This window comes from Trachypithecus francoisi, unplaced genomic scaffold, assembly GCF_009764315.1.
Source record: "Trachypithecus francoisi isolate TF-2019V2 unplaced genomic scaffold, Tfra_2.0 Lachesis_group7, whole genome shotgun sequence".
Lineage (NCBI taxonomy): Eukaryota > Metazoa > Chordata > Mammalia > Primates > Cercopithecidae > Trachypithecus > Trachypithecus francoisi.
The window spans coordinates 55,276,226-55,295,779 of NW_022681472.1; the positions used below are offsets into that span (position 1 = coordinate 55,276,226).

The 19,554-nt window shown below is 37.1% G+C and overlaps 1 protein-coding gene across 10 annotated transcripts in view; it reads left to right on the plus strand.

Annotated features, from left to right (window-relative positions):
• The window catches only part of VPS13B (vacuolar protein sorting 13 homolog B), an 869,883-nt gene that overhangs the window by 375,097 nt on the left and 475,232 nt on the right, over nucleotides 1-19,554 (plus strand). The gene's annotated exons all lie outside the window — the stretch shown is intronic.

A 19,554-nucleotide genomic window follows, 5' to 3' on the forward strand; every position in this document is an offset into this window, starting at 1 on the left:
AGTAAGATACGTGAAAGTTCTTTAATATGATAAAACACAATTCAGAAGCTGAAGATCACATTTTTGATGTTTGAATTTTAAAGGAAAAGCTGTAGACTTCAAGCATGGTGAAGCGTATTTTGACTAACAGTTTCTAGCCTTGTGGTAAAATTTTATTCTTTCTTTTTTCCTTTTGATCTTAATCATCTGCAAGTTGGCTTAAACCTCAGTATATCAGTACAGATGCCTACATAATGAAATTTATTTCACACTGATGATCTGCCTTCTTTTTTAGGCTGTCTAACTGACCTGCTTTGTTATATCAGTCTTATTTTTTTTTCTCTTTTTTAAAGGTGCCTCATATCCAACTGCCTACACATCTCTGCTTAGGTATTTTACGGGATGCTCAAGCCTAACACGTCTTGTTTCATCTGCCTTCCTAAATTTATACAACTATGTACCTCATTCACCATGATGCTCAAGGCTGAGACCTAGGATTCATCCTTAGTGTCTCCCTTTCCTGTCCATTCCGCTTCCAAGTTGTATCTTGAATCTGTTTGTCTGTTCGTATGCCATAACAAATGGAGCCACATCATTTTTTTGTACAGAGTAATGTAAGGATATGCTAACTAGCCTTCCTGGTGGCATTTGGTATTATCTTATCCTCTGATCTCAGTTACCTCAATTCATTGTCCACATGGCAGCAAGAGTCATCTTATTAAAAACCTAAATTAGATCATGTCTCTCCCTGATTAATCGCAGTAGTAGCTTCCTATTGCACTTAAGATATAACTCAGACTTCTTACCATGTTCCACACAGTTGGATCTTATCTAACCTCCATCAGGTTCTCCCGTGGCATCTTTGTCATTTTTCCTTATATGGATCCTGTTTCATTTTCTTGTGTACTTCATTCTCTCCCCTCCCCTCCCCTCCCCTCCCCTCCCCTCCCTTCCCCTCCCCTCCCCTCCCCTGACGGACTCTTGCTCTGTCACCCAGGCTGGAGTGTCATGGCATGATCTTGTCTCATTGCAACCTGCCGCCTCACCGATTCAAGTGATTCTCCTGCCTCAGCCTCCCGAGTAGCTGGGACTACAGGCACCTGCCACGCTAATTTTTGTATTTTTAGTAGAGACGGGGTTTTGCCATATTGGCCAGGCTGGTATCGAACTCCTGACCTTGTAATCCACTCAACTCAGCCTCCCAAAGTGCGTGGATTACAGGCGTGAGCCACCATGCCTGGCCGCTATATACTTTTCATACTGCAGGTCTTAGTTTAGATTATCAATAAAGAAACCTCTGTATTCCATAAAAGAGGTATGTGCCAGTCACCCAGGATTCTTTAACACCCCTTTCTGTCCTTAGAACACTTATCATGTATCCTGTTCTTGTTTTTTTTTTGTTTGTTTGTTTGTTTTTAAAATTCTCTCCTTCTCTAGATTATATCTCAACGGCCATATATGACTTCTTCATTTTTGTATTCCCAGAGTCTAACAGCCATTTCTGGTATTGAGCAAATATGTATTAAATAGTTGTTGCACGAATGAATTAAACTTTTTCTTTCTCATTATTTTTAGAGATGTAAAACTCTCATTCCTTAATCTTTTAAACCCCTGTTCTTTAACTGATTTAAGTTGATGTCCTATAACTTTTCTTATCTGTTCTGGTTCCTCACAGATATTTATCAGATATTCAGAAGGAGTTAGCAGCTCATGACACAATTTCACATGGTTTGCATAATCTTCCAGGGTATTCCTACTACATCAGAAATTTAGATATATTTTAAAATGTTGAATTATTATAAGAATAGATCAAGTACAAGAGGGGATATTAAGATAAAATTTTACCTCTAGTCAGTGTTCTCCACTCTGTGCTAAGTGGGTTGGGAAATTGCAAGTAATGTATGACATGGTTTCTGTTATGATGAACTTTAGGTTCTGTCTGGAGAAAGAAAAGTAATGTACTGCATAGTAGACTTTAGAGAACTGAGGAAAACTGAGTGGAAGGAATCATTATTATAGAAAAGTTTTCATTGAGAAGACCTTAAGATAGGTCTTAGATAGGTGTAACAGTCAAGAAGGTGCTTTCATTTGGATGGGAACAGCAGAGAGAAGACACTGATTGGAGTAAAGAATCTTTAGTTGAAATAGTGGAAAATAAAGTTGAACAGAGATTCAGAGAGTCAAGACCAGCTTATACAGAGCTTTGAAAGCCAGATAGAGAACTTTGACTTTCTTCCTGAGATTCATTTTTAAGTAGTATCCTACAGCTGAGAATTGTTTGTAGGATGGAACTAAAGGAGGAAGATCCTTTTCAGAACTGTGAGTAAATCTTTATGGTGATGAAGATTTTCAACAAATTGGTAGCCAAGAAAACAAAGAAGAAAGTACAGATTTAGGTTATTTCTGAAACTAAAAATTGACTTTCTTTCTTACCCTTTAAAAAAGGTATATGTAAATTTATGTTTATTTCTTTTGAGAGATTCCCAAATCATTTTTAGGATCATGAATGATAATATTGTCTTTTTCATAGTCATGCATATGTGGTTTAGAATAAAGTGAGAGGCCATCAATGCTTCTACAATTATTGTACTTTCTACATTATGGTAACATTTTTTGTTATCCATCTATTTCTCTCTTTATAATGAGAGCCCCTCAGAGGTGTGACCCCAGTCTCTTTGTTTCTCCATGACCTAGCACAAGTAGGCACTCAATTATACTTATTGAATTGAACTAAGCAACTTTTCCATAGCTCATAAGTCTTGGAAGAGGCCAGCATTTTCCTTTATCTCATTTTCAAGTGTTTTCCAGGCCACATCAACAGAATATAAGAATACAATGTAATAAGATTCACAAGTCGGCATCTGTTTGACTTTATTCCTGCTGTGCTGCTGAAATTTTAAAAATCTTTTTGTGATCTTCTAAAGAAATGAGGAAATGGGGGATTGAGAGAAAGGTGATGAGTTTTGAGTAGAGGTATGATATAACCTTTTCTGGCTATTTTACCATAATCTTGATGCTGTACTGAGAATAGACTGTAGGGAGAAAAGCGTAGAAGGAGATAAGCCAGGTGCTGTATGGCTCTTGGCTATAGTGTATACCTGTAATCATGGTAACTTTGCCAGGTAGGCATCCTAGAGGATGCAAGGTCAAATTCAGGATCTATTTTGAGATAGAGCCAATCAGATTATAGTAATTTTCAGGATGTATGGTGTAACAGAGAAGGGTCATGGTTTTGTTTGTTTGTTTGTTTCTGCAGCCAGAAAGGTGGATTTGCTATTTATTGAAACTTGGAAGACTAAAAGGTGAAGAGTATAGGGACTTTTGAGAAGGAGACTCAAGAGATTTCCTTGGGCTATGTTAAATTTGAAATTCCTATTAACCATCCAAATGGAGATGTTCAGTAGGCAGTTGGATAAATAGTCTGGAGCTTACAGGATAGACAATTCCCTGGAAATAGAATCCTCATAGAGGATACTTAAAGTTATGACATTGAGTGAGATCCTCTAAGATGGAAGTGTTTGTAGAGAAAAGAAATGACCCAAGTAGTGAACCCTTGGATGTTCCAGCATTTAGTGGTATGGAGAATGAAGAATTAGCAAGAAAACTGAGAAAAAGCTACAACTGAGGTAGAATGGGAACATAGAGATGGTAGTGTTCAGAAAGAAGTGAAGACTGTGTTTTAAGGACGTGGAAAGGATCAACTTTTTTAGATTCCTCTAATAGGTCAGTGTTAAACAATGGCTCTAAAAAACTACCACGGAAATTTCAGTGACTCAGAATTCATTTCTTGTTCTAGGAAAGTCCATTACTGTGTCTGCAGTGTGATAGCTCTTTTCCAAACAGTGAATCAGCCACTCTGAGGGTCCTTAGGGCCTCAGATTCAGAAAAGAGTTTTAGGAAGATAAAGATTTTGCTGATGACATATCATGAGTTCTAGAGGGCAGAATGGAGGAGATTGCGGTGTGTGGAATGAGAGATGAGGTCAGATGGGGATTACACACGTCTGTCTAGTGATGAGAATCTGAGTGATGAGGGGTATTGTTAGAATTTTGGGTTTCTCCTGGTGGCTGATATAAACAATATAAATGGCATGAAGGAATCAGTACTGGGGTTTCTAACTCAGAATTAGGTGACAAGGCTGTGAGTACTGGGGCTGGAGGGATGTGGTCTTTAATCTCTCTGGGATTACAGGCATGAGCCACCATGCCCAGCCTCAAACAAGTTTGAAGAAATTTGAATTATACATTCAGTAAATATGTATATGTACAATTATATACTTAGTGGATTTTTTAAATGATTGCAGTTATATATGTCAAATTAAATCACCAAAACATAATGAAATTTTTAGGCCTAGGATTTTTCTTTGGATTGCAAAGACCCCCACAAAATAACCAAGGATCATAACTTTCTTTTTCCGCTCTCCACTTAGAGGAAAACAATTAAATGCAGATCAAATAAACATACTTAATGAATTTATTTAAGTTAACATCCAGACTACATACTGGAGTCATAATAGATTCAACTTACAGTTCTTGTATCAGGAATCAAATAAGATGAGAAGAGTTTTGAGTATTAGCAAAACAACTCCTAGTTGGTCTCTTATTTTCACTCTCTTCTTCCAATTATATATTCTTTGTGTTAATATAAGAATTTTAACTTCATAACTCAGGAATAGAAAACCAAATACTGTATGCTCTAACTTATAAGTATGAGCTAAGCTATGGGTATGCAAAGACATACAGAGTGGTATAATGGACATTAGAGACTAAAAAGGTGGGTTGGGGGAATACTTGGGTGACAGGTGCACTAAAATTTCAGATTTCACCACTATGCCATTTGTCTCTGTAACCAAAAACCAATTGTATCCCTGAAGCTATTGAAAAATTTAAAAAATTGTTAAAAATAAAAAAGAACTTTCACTTCTAAAACTCAAATTTTATTACACTTAATTGCTTAACAGTTTTCACTATCTCTTGGTACCTTCAGGATGAACTTCATGTTTCTTTGCAAGATATTTAAAACCCTTCACAACTAGGCCTTACTTTGTCTTTCTGGCCTTACCTCTGGTATACCAGTTGCATTTTTTGTGTGGTCTGCTTCACTCACACTAAACTACTTACAATTCACTTTGTGAATTTATGCCTTCGTGCATCTTCTTTCTGTCTGCTAGTCTTCTGTCTTTAAGAATTATTTCTCAAACAAACTCCATGTTACCTCCTTTGTGGAGTCTTTCCTGCCAATATTTGAGTGAATTAATTCAGTCTTGCTGTGTTACCAGAATTATTTATTTATTTATTATTATAATTTAAGTTCTGGGATACATGTGCAGAACATGCAGGTTTGTTACATAATTATACACGTGCCATGGTGGTTTGCTGCACCCATCAACCCGTCATCTATATTAGGTATTTCTGAAAATGTTATCCCCCACCCTGTGACAGGGGCTGGTGTGTGATGTTCCCCTCCCTGTGTCCATGTGTTCTCGTTGTTCAACTCCCACTTACGAGTGAGAATGTGTGGTGTTTGGTTTTCTGTTCTTGTGTTAGTTTGCTGAGAATGATGGTTTCCAGCTTCATCCATGTCCCTGCAAAGGACATGAACTCATCTTTTTTTATGGCTGCATAGTATTCCATGGTGTATATGTGCCACACTTTGGGTTGGTTCCAAGTCTTTGCTATTGTGAACAGTGTTGCAATAAACGTACGTGTATGTGTGTCTTTATACTAGAATGATTTATAATCCTTTGGGTATATATCTGGTAATGGGACTGCTGGATCAAATGGTATTTCTGGTTCTAGATCCTTGAGGAATCGCCACACTGTCTTCCACAGTGGTTGAAGTATTTTACACTCCTATCAATGGTGTAAAAGCGTTCCTATTCTCTGCATCCTCTCCAGCGTCTGTTGTTTCCTGACTTTTTAATAATCACCATTCTAACCAGCATGAGATGGTATCTCATTGTGGTTTTGATTTGCATTTCTGTAATGATCAGTGATGATGAGCTTTTATTTATATGTTTGTAGGCCACATAAGTGTCTTCTTTTGAGAAGTGTCTGTTCATATCCTTTGCCCACTTTTTGATGGAGTTGTTTGTTTTTTTCTTATGTGTGTTTAAGTTCTTTGCAGAATCTGGATATTAGCCCTTTGTCAGATGGATAGATTGCAAAAAATTTCTCCCATTCTGCATGCTGCCTGTTCCCTCTGATGATAGTTTCTTTTGCTGTGCAGAAGCTCTTTAGTTTAATTAGATCCCATTTGTCAATTTTGGTTTTTGTTGCCATTGCTTTTGGTGTTTTAGTTATGAAGTCTTTGCCCGTGTCTGTGTCCTGAATGGTATTGTCTACATTTTCTTCTAGGGTGTCTATGGTTTTAAGTCTTACATTTAAGTTTTTAATACATCTTGAGTTAATTTTTGTAAAAGGTGTAAAGAAGGGTCCAGTTTCGTTTCCGAATGACTAGCCAGTTTTCCCAATACTGTTTATTAAATAGGGAATCCTTTCTCCATTGTTTGTTTTTGTCAGGTTTGTCAAAGGTCAGATGGTTGTAGATGTGTGGTGTTATTTCTGAGGGCTCTGTTCTGTTCCATTGGTCTACATATCAGTTTTGGTACCAGTACCATGCTGTTTTGGTTACTGTAGCCTTGTAGTATAGTTTGAAGTCAGGTAGCGTGATGCCTCCAGCTTTGTTCTTTTTGCTTAGGATTGTCTTGGCAATGCAGGCTGTTTTTCAGTTCCATATGAAATTTAAAGTAGTTTTTTCTAATAATTCTGTGAAGAAAGTCAATGGTAGCTTGATGGGGATAGCATTGAATGTATAAATTACTTTGGACAGTATGACCATTTTCATTATATGTATTCTTCCTATCCGTGAGTATGGAATGTTTTTCCATTTGTATGTGTCCTCTCTTATTTCGTTGAGCAGTGGTTTGTAGTTCTCCTTGAAGAGGTCCTTCACATCCCTTGTAAGTTGGATTCCTAGGTATTTTATTCTCTTAGTATCAATTGTGAATGGGAATTCACTCATGATTTGGCTCTCTGTTAGTTTGTTATTGGTGTATAGGAATGCTTGTGATTTTTGCATATTGATTTTGTATCCTGAGACTTTGTTGAAGTTGCTTATCAGCTTAAGGAGCTTATCAGCTAAGATGGTGGGGTTTTCTAAATATACAATCATGTCATCTGCAGACAGAGACAATTTGACTTCTTGTCTTCCTGTATGAATACCCTTTATTTCTTTCTCATGCCTGATTGCCCTGGCCAGAACTTCCAATACTATGTTGAATAGGAGTAGTGAGAGATGGCATCCTTGTCTTTTGTTGGTTTTCAAAGGGAATGCTTCCAGCTTTTTTCCTTCCGGTGTGATGTTGGCTGTGGGTTTGTCATAAATAGCTCTTATTATTTTGAGATACTTCTCATCAATACCTACTTTATTGAGAGTTTTTAGCATGAAGGGGTGTTGAATTTTGTTGAAGTACTTTGCTGCATTTACTGAGATAATTATGTGGTTTTTGTCATTGGTTCTGTTTGTGTGTTATTGATTTGCATATGTTGAACCACCTTGCATCCCAAGGGTGAAGCCAACTTGATCATGGTGGATAAGCTTTTTGATTTGCAGCTGGATTTGGTTTGCCAGTGTTTTATATTGAGGGTTTTTGCATTGATGTTCTTCAGGGATATTGTCCTGAAATTTTCTTTTTTTGTTGTGTTTCTGCAGGGTTTGATATCAGAATGATGCTGGCCTCATAAAATGAGTTAGGAAGGAATCCCTCTTTTTATATTGTTTGGAATAGTTTTAGAAGGAATAGTACCAGCTCCTCTTTGTACCTCGGGTAGAATTCAGCTGTGACTCAATATGGTCCTGGGTTTTTTTGGGTTAGTAGGCTATTAATTACTGCCTCAATTTCAGAACTTGTTATTGGTCTATTCAGGGATTCAACTTCTTCCTGGTTTAGTCTTGGGAGGGTGTATGTGTCCAGGAATTTGTCCATTTCTTCTAGATTTTCTAGTTTATTTGCATAGAGGTGTCTATAGTATTCTCTGATGGTAGTTTGTATTTCTGTGGGATCACTGGTGATCTCCCCTTTATCGTTTTTTATTGTGTCTATTTGATTCTTCTTTCTTAGTTATTTCTTGTCTTCTGCTAGCTTTTGGATTTGTTTGCTCTTGCTTCTCTAGTTCTTTTAATTGTGATGTTAGGGTGTCGATTTTCTGTCTTTTCTGCTTTCTCCTGTGGGCATTTAGTGCTATAAATTTCCCTCTACACACTGCTTTAAATGTGTCCCAGAGATTTTGGTACATTGTGTCTTAGTTCTCATTGGTTTCGAAGAACTTATTTACTTCTGCCTTAATTTTATTATTTACCCAGTAGTCATTCAGGAGCAGGTTGTTCAGTTTCCATATAGTTGTGCAGTTTTGAGTGACTTTCTTAATCTTTGGTTCTAATTTGATTGCACTGTAGTCTGAGAGACTGTTATGATTTCCATTCTTTTGCATTTGCTGAGGAGTGTTTTACTCCCAATTATGTGGTCAGTTTTAGAATAAGTGCGATGTGGTGCTGAGAAGAATGTATATTCTGTTGATTTGTGGTGGAGAGTTCTGTAGATGTCTATTAGGTCTGCTTGGTGAAGAGCTGAGTTCAAGTCCTGAATATCCTTGTTAATTTTCTGTCTCATTGATTTGTCTAATATTAACAATGGGGTGCCCAAGTCTCCCACTATTATTGTGTGGAAGTCTAAGTCTCTTTGTAGGTCTCTAAGAACTTGCTTTATGAATCTGGGTGCTCTTGTATTAGGTGCATATATATTTAGGATAGTTAGCTCTTGTTGCTTTGATCTCTTTATCGTTATGTAATGCCCTTCCTTGTCTTTTTGATCTTTGTTGGTTTAAATTCTGTTTTATTGGAGACTAGGATTGCAACTCCTGCTTTTTTGTTTTTGCTTTCCCTTTGCTTGGTAGACCTTTCTCCATCCCTTTTTTTGAGCTTATGCGTGTCTTTGCACATGAGATGGGTCCCCTGAATACAGCACACTGATGGGTCTTGACTCTTTATGCTGTTTGCCAGTCTGTGTCTTTTAATTGGGGCATTTAGCCCATTTACATTTAAGGTTAATATGGTTAGGTGTGAATTTCATCCTGTTATCATGATGCTAGTTGGTTATTTTGCCCATTAGTTGATGCAGTTTCTTCATAGTGTCAATGGCCTTTACAATTTGGTATGTTTTTGCAGTGGCTGGTACTGGTTTTTCCTTTTCATATTTCATGCTTCCTTCAGAAGCTCTTTTAAGTCAGGCCTGGTGGTGGCAGAATTTCTCAGTGTTTGCTTGTCTGTGAAGGATTTTATTTCTCCTTCGCTTATGAAGTTTAATTTGGCTGTATGTGAAATTTTGGGTTGAAAATTCTTTTCTTTAAGAATATGGAATATTGGCCCCCACTCTTTTCTGGCTTGTACAGTTTCTGCCAAGAGATCCGCTGTTAATCTGATGAGTTTCCCTTTTTGGGTAACCCGAACTTTCTCTCTGGCTGCCCTTAATATTTTTTCCTTCATTTCAACCATGGTGAGTCTGATGATTTTGTGTCTCGGGGTTGCTCTTCTCAAGGAGTATCTTTGTGATGTTCTCTGTATTTCCTGCATTTGAACGTTGGCTTGTCTTGCTAGGTTAAGAAAGTTCTCCTGGATAATATCCTGAAGAATGTTTTCCAACTTGATTCCATTCTCCAAGTCACTTTCAGATACACCAATCAAACGTAGGTTTGGTCTTTTCACATAGTCCCATATTTTGTGGAGGCTTTGTTCGTTCCTTGTCATTCTTTTTTCTCTAATTTTGTCTTCACACTTTATTTCATTAAGTTGATCTCCAGTCTGTGCTATCGTTTCTTCCGCTTGATCGATTTGGCTGTTGACACTTGTGTATGCTTCTCGAAGTTCTTGTGCTGTGTTTTTCATCTCCATCAGGCCATTTATGTGCTTCTCTAAACTGGATATTCTAGTTAGCAATTCCTCTAAACTTTTTTCCAGGTTCTTAGCTTCCTTGCATTTAGTTAGATCATGCTCCTTGAGCTCGGAGGAGTTTGTTATTACCCACCTTCTGAAGCTTACTTCTATCAATTCATCAGACTCATTCTCCATCCAGTTTTGTTTCCGTGCTGCAAGAAGTTGTGATTCTTTGGAGGAGTAGAGGCATTCTGGTTTTTGTAATTTACAGCCTTTTTGCGCTGGTTTTTCCAGTCTTCATGGATTTATCTACCTTTGGTCTTTGATGTTGGTGACCTTTAGATGGGGCTTCTGTGTCGATGTCCTTTTTGTTGATGTTGATGCTATTCCTTTCTGTTTGATAGCTTTCCTGCTAACAGTCAGGCTCCTCTGCTGCAGGTCTGCTCGAGTTTTCTGGAGGTCCACTCCAGAACCTCTTTGCCTGGGTATTACCAGCAGAGGCTGCAGAACAGAAAAGATTGCTGCCTGTTCCTTCCTCCTGAAGCTTCATCACAGAGGGGCACCCGCCAGATGCCAGCTGGAGCTCTCCTGTATGTGGTGTCTGTCAACCCCTGCTAGGAGGTGTCTCCCAGTCAGGAAGCACAGGGGTCGGGGACCCACTTGAGGAGGCAGTCTGTACGTTAGCAGAGCTCAACCACTGTTCTGGGAGATCCACTGCTCTCTTTAGAGCTGGCAGGCAGGAACATTTAAGCCTGCTGAAGCTGCGCCCACAGCTACCCCTTCCCCCAGGTGCTCTGTCCTAGGGAGATGGGAGTTTTATCTATAAGCCCCTGACTGGGGCTGCCGCCTTTCTTTCAGAGATGCTATGCCCAGAGAGGAGGAATCTAGAGAGGCAGTCTGGCCACAGTGGCTTTGTGGTGCTGCAGTGGCACTGCCCAGTTCAAACTTCCCGGTGGCGTTGTTTACACTGTGAGAGGAAAGTCGCCTATTCAAGCCTCAGTAATGGTGGACGCCCCTCCCACCACCAAGCTGCAGAGTCCCAGGTTGACTTCAGACTGCTGTGCTGGCAGTAATAATTTCAAGCTAGTGGATCTCAGCTTGTTGGGCTCCGTCGGGGTGGGATCCGCTGAGTAAGACCACTTGGCTCCCTGGCTTCAGTCAATGGTTCTGTCTCGCTGGCATTCCAGGCGCCACTGGGGGTATGAAAAAATACTCCTGCAGCTAGCTGAGTGTATGCCCAAATGACCACCCAGTTTTGTGTTTGAGACCCAGGACTTTGTTGACATAGGCCCCCGAGGGAATCACCTGGTCTGCCGATTGAGAAGACCCTGGGAAAAGCATAGTATCTGGGCTGGAGTGCACCGTTCCTCATGGCACAGTCCCTCATGGCTTCCCTTGCCTGGGGGGGGGGGGGGGGGGGGGCGTTCCCTGACCCCTTGCGCTTCCTGGGTGAGGCGATGCCCCACCTTGCTTTGGCTCACCCTCCCTGGGCTGCACCCACTGTCTAACCAGTCCCAGTGAGATGAGCTGGGTATCTCAGAAATGCAGAAGTCACCCACCTTCTGCATTGATCTCACTGGGAGCTGCAGACCTGAGCTGTTCCTATTCGGCCATCTTGCCAGCCATCTGTGTTACCAGAATTTTATAGTGCAGTATTTGTCAAACCAAATGATAATCATAGTATTTAATTAAGTTTGTATCTTATCTTCACATTGTAAGCTCTCGTAGGGCAGGGATTGTGTCATATTTTTAAGCCCTTACTGCAGAGCCCTAGTATGTGGTAAATGGGCATTTAATAAGATTTTTAGTTTAGGATGAAGAAAATTACTTCTACTTTTCCTTCTGACCTTTTTTCTCCTTTCTCTTTCCAAAAAATCATAGATGTGAACATTCAAATTCTAGTAGCAATCTGATTAATCAAAGTTTTTTTAATTTGTATTTTTATAAGCTCCCTAGATTATATTTAGTTTCTCTCTGACTCCTTATAAATGATGATAAAAGCCAAAGAGTGGGAAGGGTGCTATTGAAAGGCGAACATAAAATATTTACACCAATTTCATAATTCTACATAAAAATCAGCTTTATTGCTTTACAGTCACACTTTGAATAATTTGTTCTTCTTAATGAGTCTTAGTTCTGAGTATAAAATATTGGAAACCAGTGATAGCCTGTTGCAGCTATAAGCAAAAAACTGCCTCTTGCAACTTACTGCTTCTCTAAGATCTCATGATATGCTATCTGGAAGTGCTTTAGCTCATTTACTACCCTTTTCAAATTTTTTGTTGTTGTCTGTGTGATTTGTTTTGGAATTGAGGCCAGGATAAAGGAATTTTAATGGTCTCAGTGTATTAATGTGATTATCTATATATAACTTGAATGTTGAATTCTAGAGACATTCATATCTTTACTTTGCTATTTATAACAAGACTTGCTTTCTCATTATCTCCCTACTTCTTTTCTCGTCTTTAGTCCCTTCACCTTACTTTGTTTCTTGTTTTTTCTTTCTTGATAGATTTCAGAATCCCTGCCTTGCCCCATGACTTTCCGTTGAGATTTGGTAGACTGTATTGTTTATATCCTGCAAATTATGGATGAGAAACTGAAACCTAAGTAGTTGACGTGATTTTAAGATCACATATCTTGAATTGGTAGAATATAAAAAATAAATCTAGGTTTTCTGAGTCCTCCCAGTCCATGCTTTCAGGAAACTTTTATTTAAATATATTAATCTCACTGGTATCTGAAATTCTGTCACAAAGAGTTTTTTGATTTTTTGTTTTCATTTTAAATCTCAAAGCTTCTACAGATAAGCATAAGCTCCATGAGGACTGGGATTGTGTTTGTTTTGCTCACCACAGAATTTCTAGTTCTTAACCTAGGCCTTAAGAGATAATAGGTACTCCACAAGTAGTTTTTGAATGATGTTTTTTGATATGTTGAAATTTTAATTTCATATTTAAATTTTCCATCCCTCCCTCCTTTCTTCTTTTCTTCTTTCTTATTTTTCTTATTTTTTGGTGAGCTCCATTTTCTGATTTTTCTCCTATTGGCACATGTTATTTCTCTAATAAAAGTATTTTAAAAACTGTACCATATGGAAAGAGACACCTTGAAGCACATGAACAGTTAACACTTTATCTTGTTTTTTCTTTTTCTTTTTTTCCTTTCTTTCTTTCTTTCTTTTTATTTATTTATTTATTTTTTTGTTTTTTGAGATGGAGTCTTGCATTGGTACCATCTCAGCTCACTGCAATCTCTGCCTCCCTGATTGAAGCGGTTCTCCTGCCTCAGCCTCCAGAATAGGTAGGATTACAGGTGTGTGCCACCATGCCCGGCTAATAACACTTTATCTTAGTTTTCGTGAAATTTTCTGAATAAGATGATGAAATATGATAGTGATTATCACTCTTTTTTCAAGGTCTGATTTCTCTTCTGAGAAATTTATCCTTTCTTCAAATTCTTGCCCAGAAATCTAGAACATGTGCCCTTCTAGATGGCCTGGTGTTCACCAGTTAGTCTTAAACTTTCTGCAGACTTGTAAAGAAGTAACTCTGTCATCTTCCTTGAGGTCCTACTGAACCATTTCTCTCACAAAGGCCTTGCCACTTTTTTCTCATTATTTCAGGGAACCTTGATTTCTGATATGGTTTGGCTAGGTGTCTTCACCCAAATCTCATGTTTAATTATAATCCCCACGTGTTGAAGGTGGGGCCTGGTGGGCCGTGATTACATCATGGGGGTGGTTTCTAAAGGTTTAGCAACATCCCCCTAGTGCTGTCTCATGATAGAGTTCTCAAGAGATCTGATGGTTTAAAAGTACGTGGCACTTCCCCACTCCCTCTCTCTTTTCTGCCACCATGTGAAGAAGGTCCTTGCTTCCCCTTCACCTTCCACCATGATTGTTTTCCTGAGGCCCCCTAGTCATGCTTCCTGTTAATCCTGTGGAACTGTGACTCAATTAAACCTCTTGTCTTTATAAATTACCCAGTCTCAGTTAGTTCTTTATAGCAGTGTGAAAACGGACTAACACAATTTCCCTTATGGGTTATTTTTCATAGTCATCTTCTCTGTCTGCTTTTGACTCTTTAAAAAATGCTGCCTCTCCAGGATGATCTGTGATCTGAGTTTGCACGGCTTATTTTCTAGAAGTTTTTAATTTTTACATTTTTATCTTTTAAGTAATTAAACTGTGGTTAAGGCAGTTGCCCCCTAGTATAATACTGTCTTGGCTATCAGTTTGATTTCCCATGAACAGAAAGGAAAAATAAAAATTGACACAGTTTTCTTCTTGATGACTATTAAAATTTCAAATAAAAATGAAACCATAAATTATAAATAGGTACCTTACACAAAGGTGATACAGAATGTCAAATAATATGCTAATAGAAGAGGTTTTAAGAAGGTACACATGTTATTTGTTCTCTATTTTAAAAGATATCAATTGATTTTTTTGATTGAGTATTTACCATGCAAGGCATTATACTACTGCTACATGAAATACATAGATAAAAGAGACATGAATTCTCCTTTCAGCAAAATGAACACTCTGTTGGTATCAGCACTGTACTGAATAAAGTCCATAAACATAAGTTGATGGTTACAAGTTTTATGTTTAAAGGGAAAATTTTAAAGTAAGTATCCTATTAAAAGTCATCCTTCTTTATTGACTTAAGTACTAAACCTAACCTACTTTAGTGAAAGCACTTCTTTCTTTCAGACTTTTACTTAGCAGATGATGAAAACCTAGAACAGAAAGTGCTTAATTCTAAGAAGCACTCGCTATGAAAACTGAATTATTACAACTGAACAAATGTATCTTGACTTTTGTGGTTATTGTGAGAATCTTGAACTTCAGAATATAAGCCACTTGGTATCAAGTGTCAGTATTTGGTGCCATTGGTTTATACATGTTACAAGATATATAGAGTTACCATTTAACTATTGACATCATTATTCAGTGTCCCAGAATAAGAACAGAGATTTTGATGTACTGACTTTGAGTAATTTTTATCAGGTTCCAGTTCAACTTGAAGAAGGTAAAGAGATGTTTTCATATAAATCATTGGTTGAAATATAGATGCAAAACAGTAATTTAATGCTGTGGCTTGGAATTTCTACCTTTATGATTTTTCATCCAATTCTATCTAATTAGTGACATGTTAATAAATATGTATATAAAGATTATTTCTTATTGGAAAAGTAAGAGTAGGAGAGGACATAACGAGAATGTGTCTTCAATGTCCAGCCGTTAGCCACTACTCTTTCTTGCTACACCATATCACTATGCTCAGTTCCTCCTTTGGAGAGACACACATTCAAATGTTTAAAGTTATACCATGAAGAATGTTATGTTATACAGAATTGTGTCAGAATTCTGCCAGGCTCTAGAGAAAGGACCAAATCCTTTTGGGAAATCAGTTACCATTTCTCAGAGGAAATGACATTTAAGGTAGAAATAAATAATGAGTTGATTTTGATAGAAAAGGAGTGCAGTTGTGTTTCAGATATAGTTATCTTCAGGTTCTTTACATAATCAATGATTAGTTAAGTTTTATATCTTTATTCTTTATATTTATAGTATTTTCTTAAACTGTTTTTGTATACATTACAACATTTAAATTGAATAGTATTCTTGATACTACACATACTTTTAGCTTTAAGGTAGAGGTCAGAAACGTGATATTTAGATTAAATTCATTTTCCTTAATCATGTGTCATGTGGCACAATTAAAACACAAACTGACTCCAAGTGTAGTACTTTTTCCATGGGACAGAAATGAAGGAATGATATTGTACCAAGTTGAATGGTTCATCCCCAAGATGTAATTGTTGATATGTTATTTTAACCACTGAAATTTGGGTCTCAAAATTATTTATTTATTGTAGAAAACTAAAAGTGTAATAGATATGTTTGAAATCAGATTGCCATGTTAAATTTAGGCTTTATGTAGCTTTATTGGGAATGAATAAATCTGATGTTTTCTGAATTATTTATTGTCCATGATCCATAGTAGAAATATTATATGTTTATTATATATTTGATAGAACTAGAAGTCATTGTATGGGGATTGAATAATAGAAAAGGTGGCATAACATAGTGGTTAGAAGGATGGACCCTGGAACCAGTCTGCTTAGATTTACCACCTTGTTTTGCCACTTACCAGCTGGGTGACTTGGGATAAGTTACTTAACCTCTTTGTTTCCCTATCTGAAAATGGTCATAAGAGTCTGAAAATAGTGTATTTCCTATCAAGTTGTTACAAGGGTTAAACAGATTGTCATTATTATTTTTTGAGACTCTGTCACCCAGGCTGGAGTGCAGTGGCATTAACTCAGCTTACTGCAACCTCCACCTCCCAGGTTCTAGAGATCCTCTTGCCTCAGCCTCCCGAGCAACTGGGACTACAGACATGCACCACCTTGCCCAGCTAAGTTTTGTAATATGTTTGGGTAGAGACAAAGTTTCGCCATGTTGTCCAGGGTGATCTTGAACTCCTGGGTTCAAGCAATCTGCCTGCCTCAGCCTCCCAAGGTGCTGGGATTACAGGTGTAAGTCACCATGCCTGGACAAACAGGTTAATATTTGTAAAGCACTTGTAGCCATGCCTGGCATGTAGTAGGTGCTATAGAGGTTTTGATTAAATAAGATAGATGGGCATGAAGCTTGACAGAGTTTTATATAGTAGGCGTGTCTTGCCTTTAAAATACACCTAGCTGCAGAAAATGTTGTCTTTTCTTTTTTACAAACTTCTCTATTATCCTTTAGAAATATAATGAATTGAAAACTAGTATATCCAAAATAGTGTACTTTTACTCTTTGAATAACCAGATCATGTTATTCCATGAGAATTTTCAACTGATTATGTTTTTCATAGCTATTTGAACAGCACTTTTAAGCCACATGTAGGTTTCAAGGTCTCTAATTTTTTCATTAGCATTGTATCAGAGAATATAGTATTTACAAAAAACATGTAGCTGTTTTGGTTAGTGATGACTGGAAATATTGCTTGACAGTAGTTTAATAGTGCCCATACTGCTTGGAAATATTAGCATTTATTAGATAGATTTCTTTTCAAATGTAATAATAGTGCTCATATAGTACTAATATTTTTCGTCACTAGGTTTTTAAATTTTGACCATGAGACCTTTGTGCAAACCTTTACTATTCATGGTTTCAAGTAATTTTAAAATTTGGTCTGTATTTTAAGCCAATTATTTAGATTGTGAGAGCTATACAGTAATATTAGGTAACCATCTTCTTCTAATAATTACTAATGTACAGAAGAAAAGAAAGAAGTCCAAATAAGTACAAAGTAAATTAATATATATGTTTTAAAGAAATAGAACAGGTAATTCACTTTTATAAAACAATTAATTCTGAAATATATATAGTAAAGAGTTAAATACTTACCACTCCTTTACCCATCATCATTTCCATTTTTCCCTCCTCGGAGGTACTCTGTCACAGGCTTGCTTTTTTAGTCTTCTATAACTTTTTCTATGTGTGGGAAGACAAATACGTATTCAAACTTAATATACTGTTTAAAAACATATTCGGATGATACCACACATATATTTGAGGTTTTTCACTTTGTGAGATACCAAAAATATGCCTTTATTCACACCTGTAACTGTATCTCATCTTTAAATGGTTTAATTTTACTCTTTATTGCAAATATTTCCAAATTAGCTGTTTCTTTTTTGATGGACGGATAAATTGTTTAGCATTTTCTTTCCTCTCTTCATGTCTCCTTCCCTTTCTTTCTTTTTTGCTGTTACAGAAATTACCACTGATACTGAATGTCTTTTATAAATTGCGTGCATGCACCCTCACAACTTTTACTAGTTCCGTAGCATATTCTTAGAAATGGGATTGTTTTATAGAACAAGTATCCTTGAAAATTTTTTTTTTCTTTTGAAACAGTCTTACTCTGTTGCCCAGGCTGGAATGCAGTGGTGCGATCTTGGCTCGCTGCAGCTGTGACCTCCTGGGCTTAAGCAATTCACTTGCCTCAGCCACCCGAGTAGCTGGGATTACAGGTGTGTGTCACCGCACCTTGCTAATTTTTATTTTTATGTTATTTATTTATTTATTTACTTTTAGTAGAGAACGGATTTACCATGTTAGCCAGGTTGGTCTCAAACTCCTGACCTCAAGTGATCCACACACTTCAGCCTCCCAAAGTGCTGGGATTATAGATGTGAACCATCCACCATGGCCAGCGTGTTTAAATTTGTAACAGATATAAATTGCCCTCTGTTGCAATTCCATTCTATAGAGCATACCTATTTTCCCCGTATATAAAACATTCTCACAAGAGGCTTCAACAATGACAAATTTTGTGGGTATACAAATTAACTCTTTAACATGTTTCCAGTGTAACAGATGAAAAGTATGTCTGATTGTTGGGTATCTGATGAAAAGGGTATCTGATATCTTAATTTTTATTTCTTTGTTAGCAAAGTTGAGCATTTTCAAAATAAGTTTACTAGCCAAATAACATTTTTTCTGTAAATTATCTATTCTTATCTTTTCTATTTTTTTATAGTGGTTTATTTGCCACCTTATATCTTTACTTGGATGTCTAATGGAAATCTCAGTTTAAGACGTCCCAAACTAAGTTTCCTTTCTTCTCAAATGTACTTTTCCTATAGCTCCATTCTGCCAGTCTCTCAGTCCCAGTAACTTTGAATCATCTTTGCTTTCTCTCCTACTATACATCTAATCCATCAGTAAGTCCTATTGGCTGTATCTTTGAAATGGATACAGCGTTTCACCACTTCTTGCCACCTCCTTGCTTCTGCTATCTCTTACAACCTGTCCTCCTTTTTCAACACTGGATCCATGTAGTAAATTTTTTGCATAGCAGCCAAAGAAGTTCTTTCAAAACACATATTCAACAATGCCGTGACTGTATTTGGAATCCGTTACTCTGTCCCAGTTCCCTCAAGTAAAAACCATCTTCTTACTATGACCTACATGAGTCCTGTATGACCTGGTCCCTATATATAGCTCTAACCTCATCTCCTACTTTTCTCACGCTTGCTCACTCTGCTCAAGCCATCTTTGCCTCCATACTTTGCTTGAAAATCCCAAACATACCTCTAACTTCAGACATTTGTTGTTTTTGTTTCATCTGACTACTGTAATGCTCTGCCCCCTGAGATCTGCATGGATCTGTCCCAAACTGGTTTGCTTTAAAAACCATTATTTAAAATTTCTGTTATTCACCATATCATAATATATGACATTATAACTATGAGAAAGAAAAAGTCCATTATTCATGCCCTTAAGGTATTTTAAATATGGAGTCAATGCTCATATATTAACCAAGTTGGGGGGAGAAGGGAAGTATGAGTGGATATGGCAACTAATCATATATCACCACATTTTCATAGTGGTGATGTAATTTAATTTAATAAAAATTTATTTAGATCTGATTTATTTATTTTATGCTACTTTAGAAGTACCTAAAATACTATGTATAAATTATGTATTTGCATTAACTTAAGCTGTATTATATAAATGTGTCTGCTCAGTTTTAAATGAATCTGTTTAGTTATACACTATTATAAATTACTCAATTGTTTAAAATAAATTCCTGAAATCTTTCATTATGAAGACATGGTTGAAATCCTCCAATT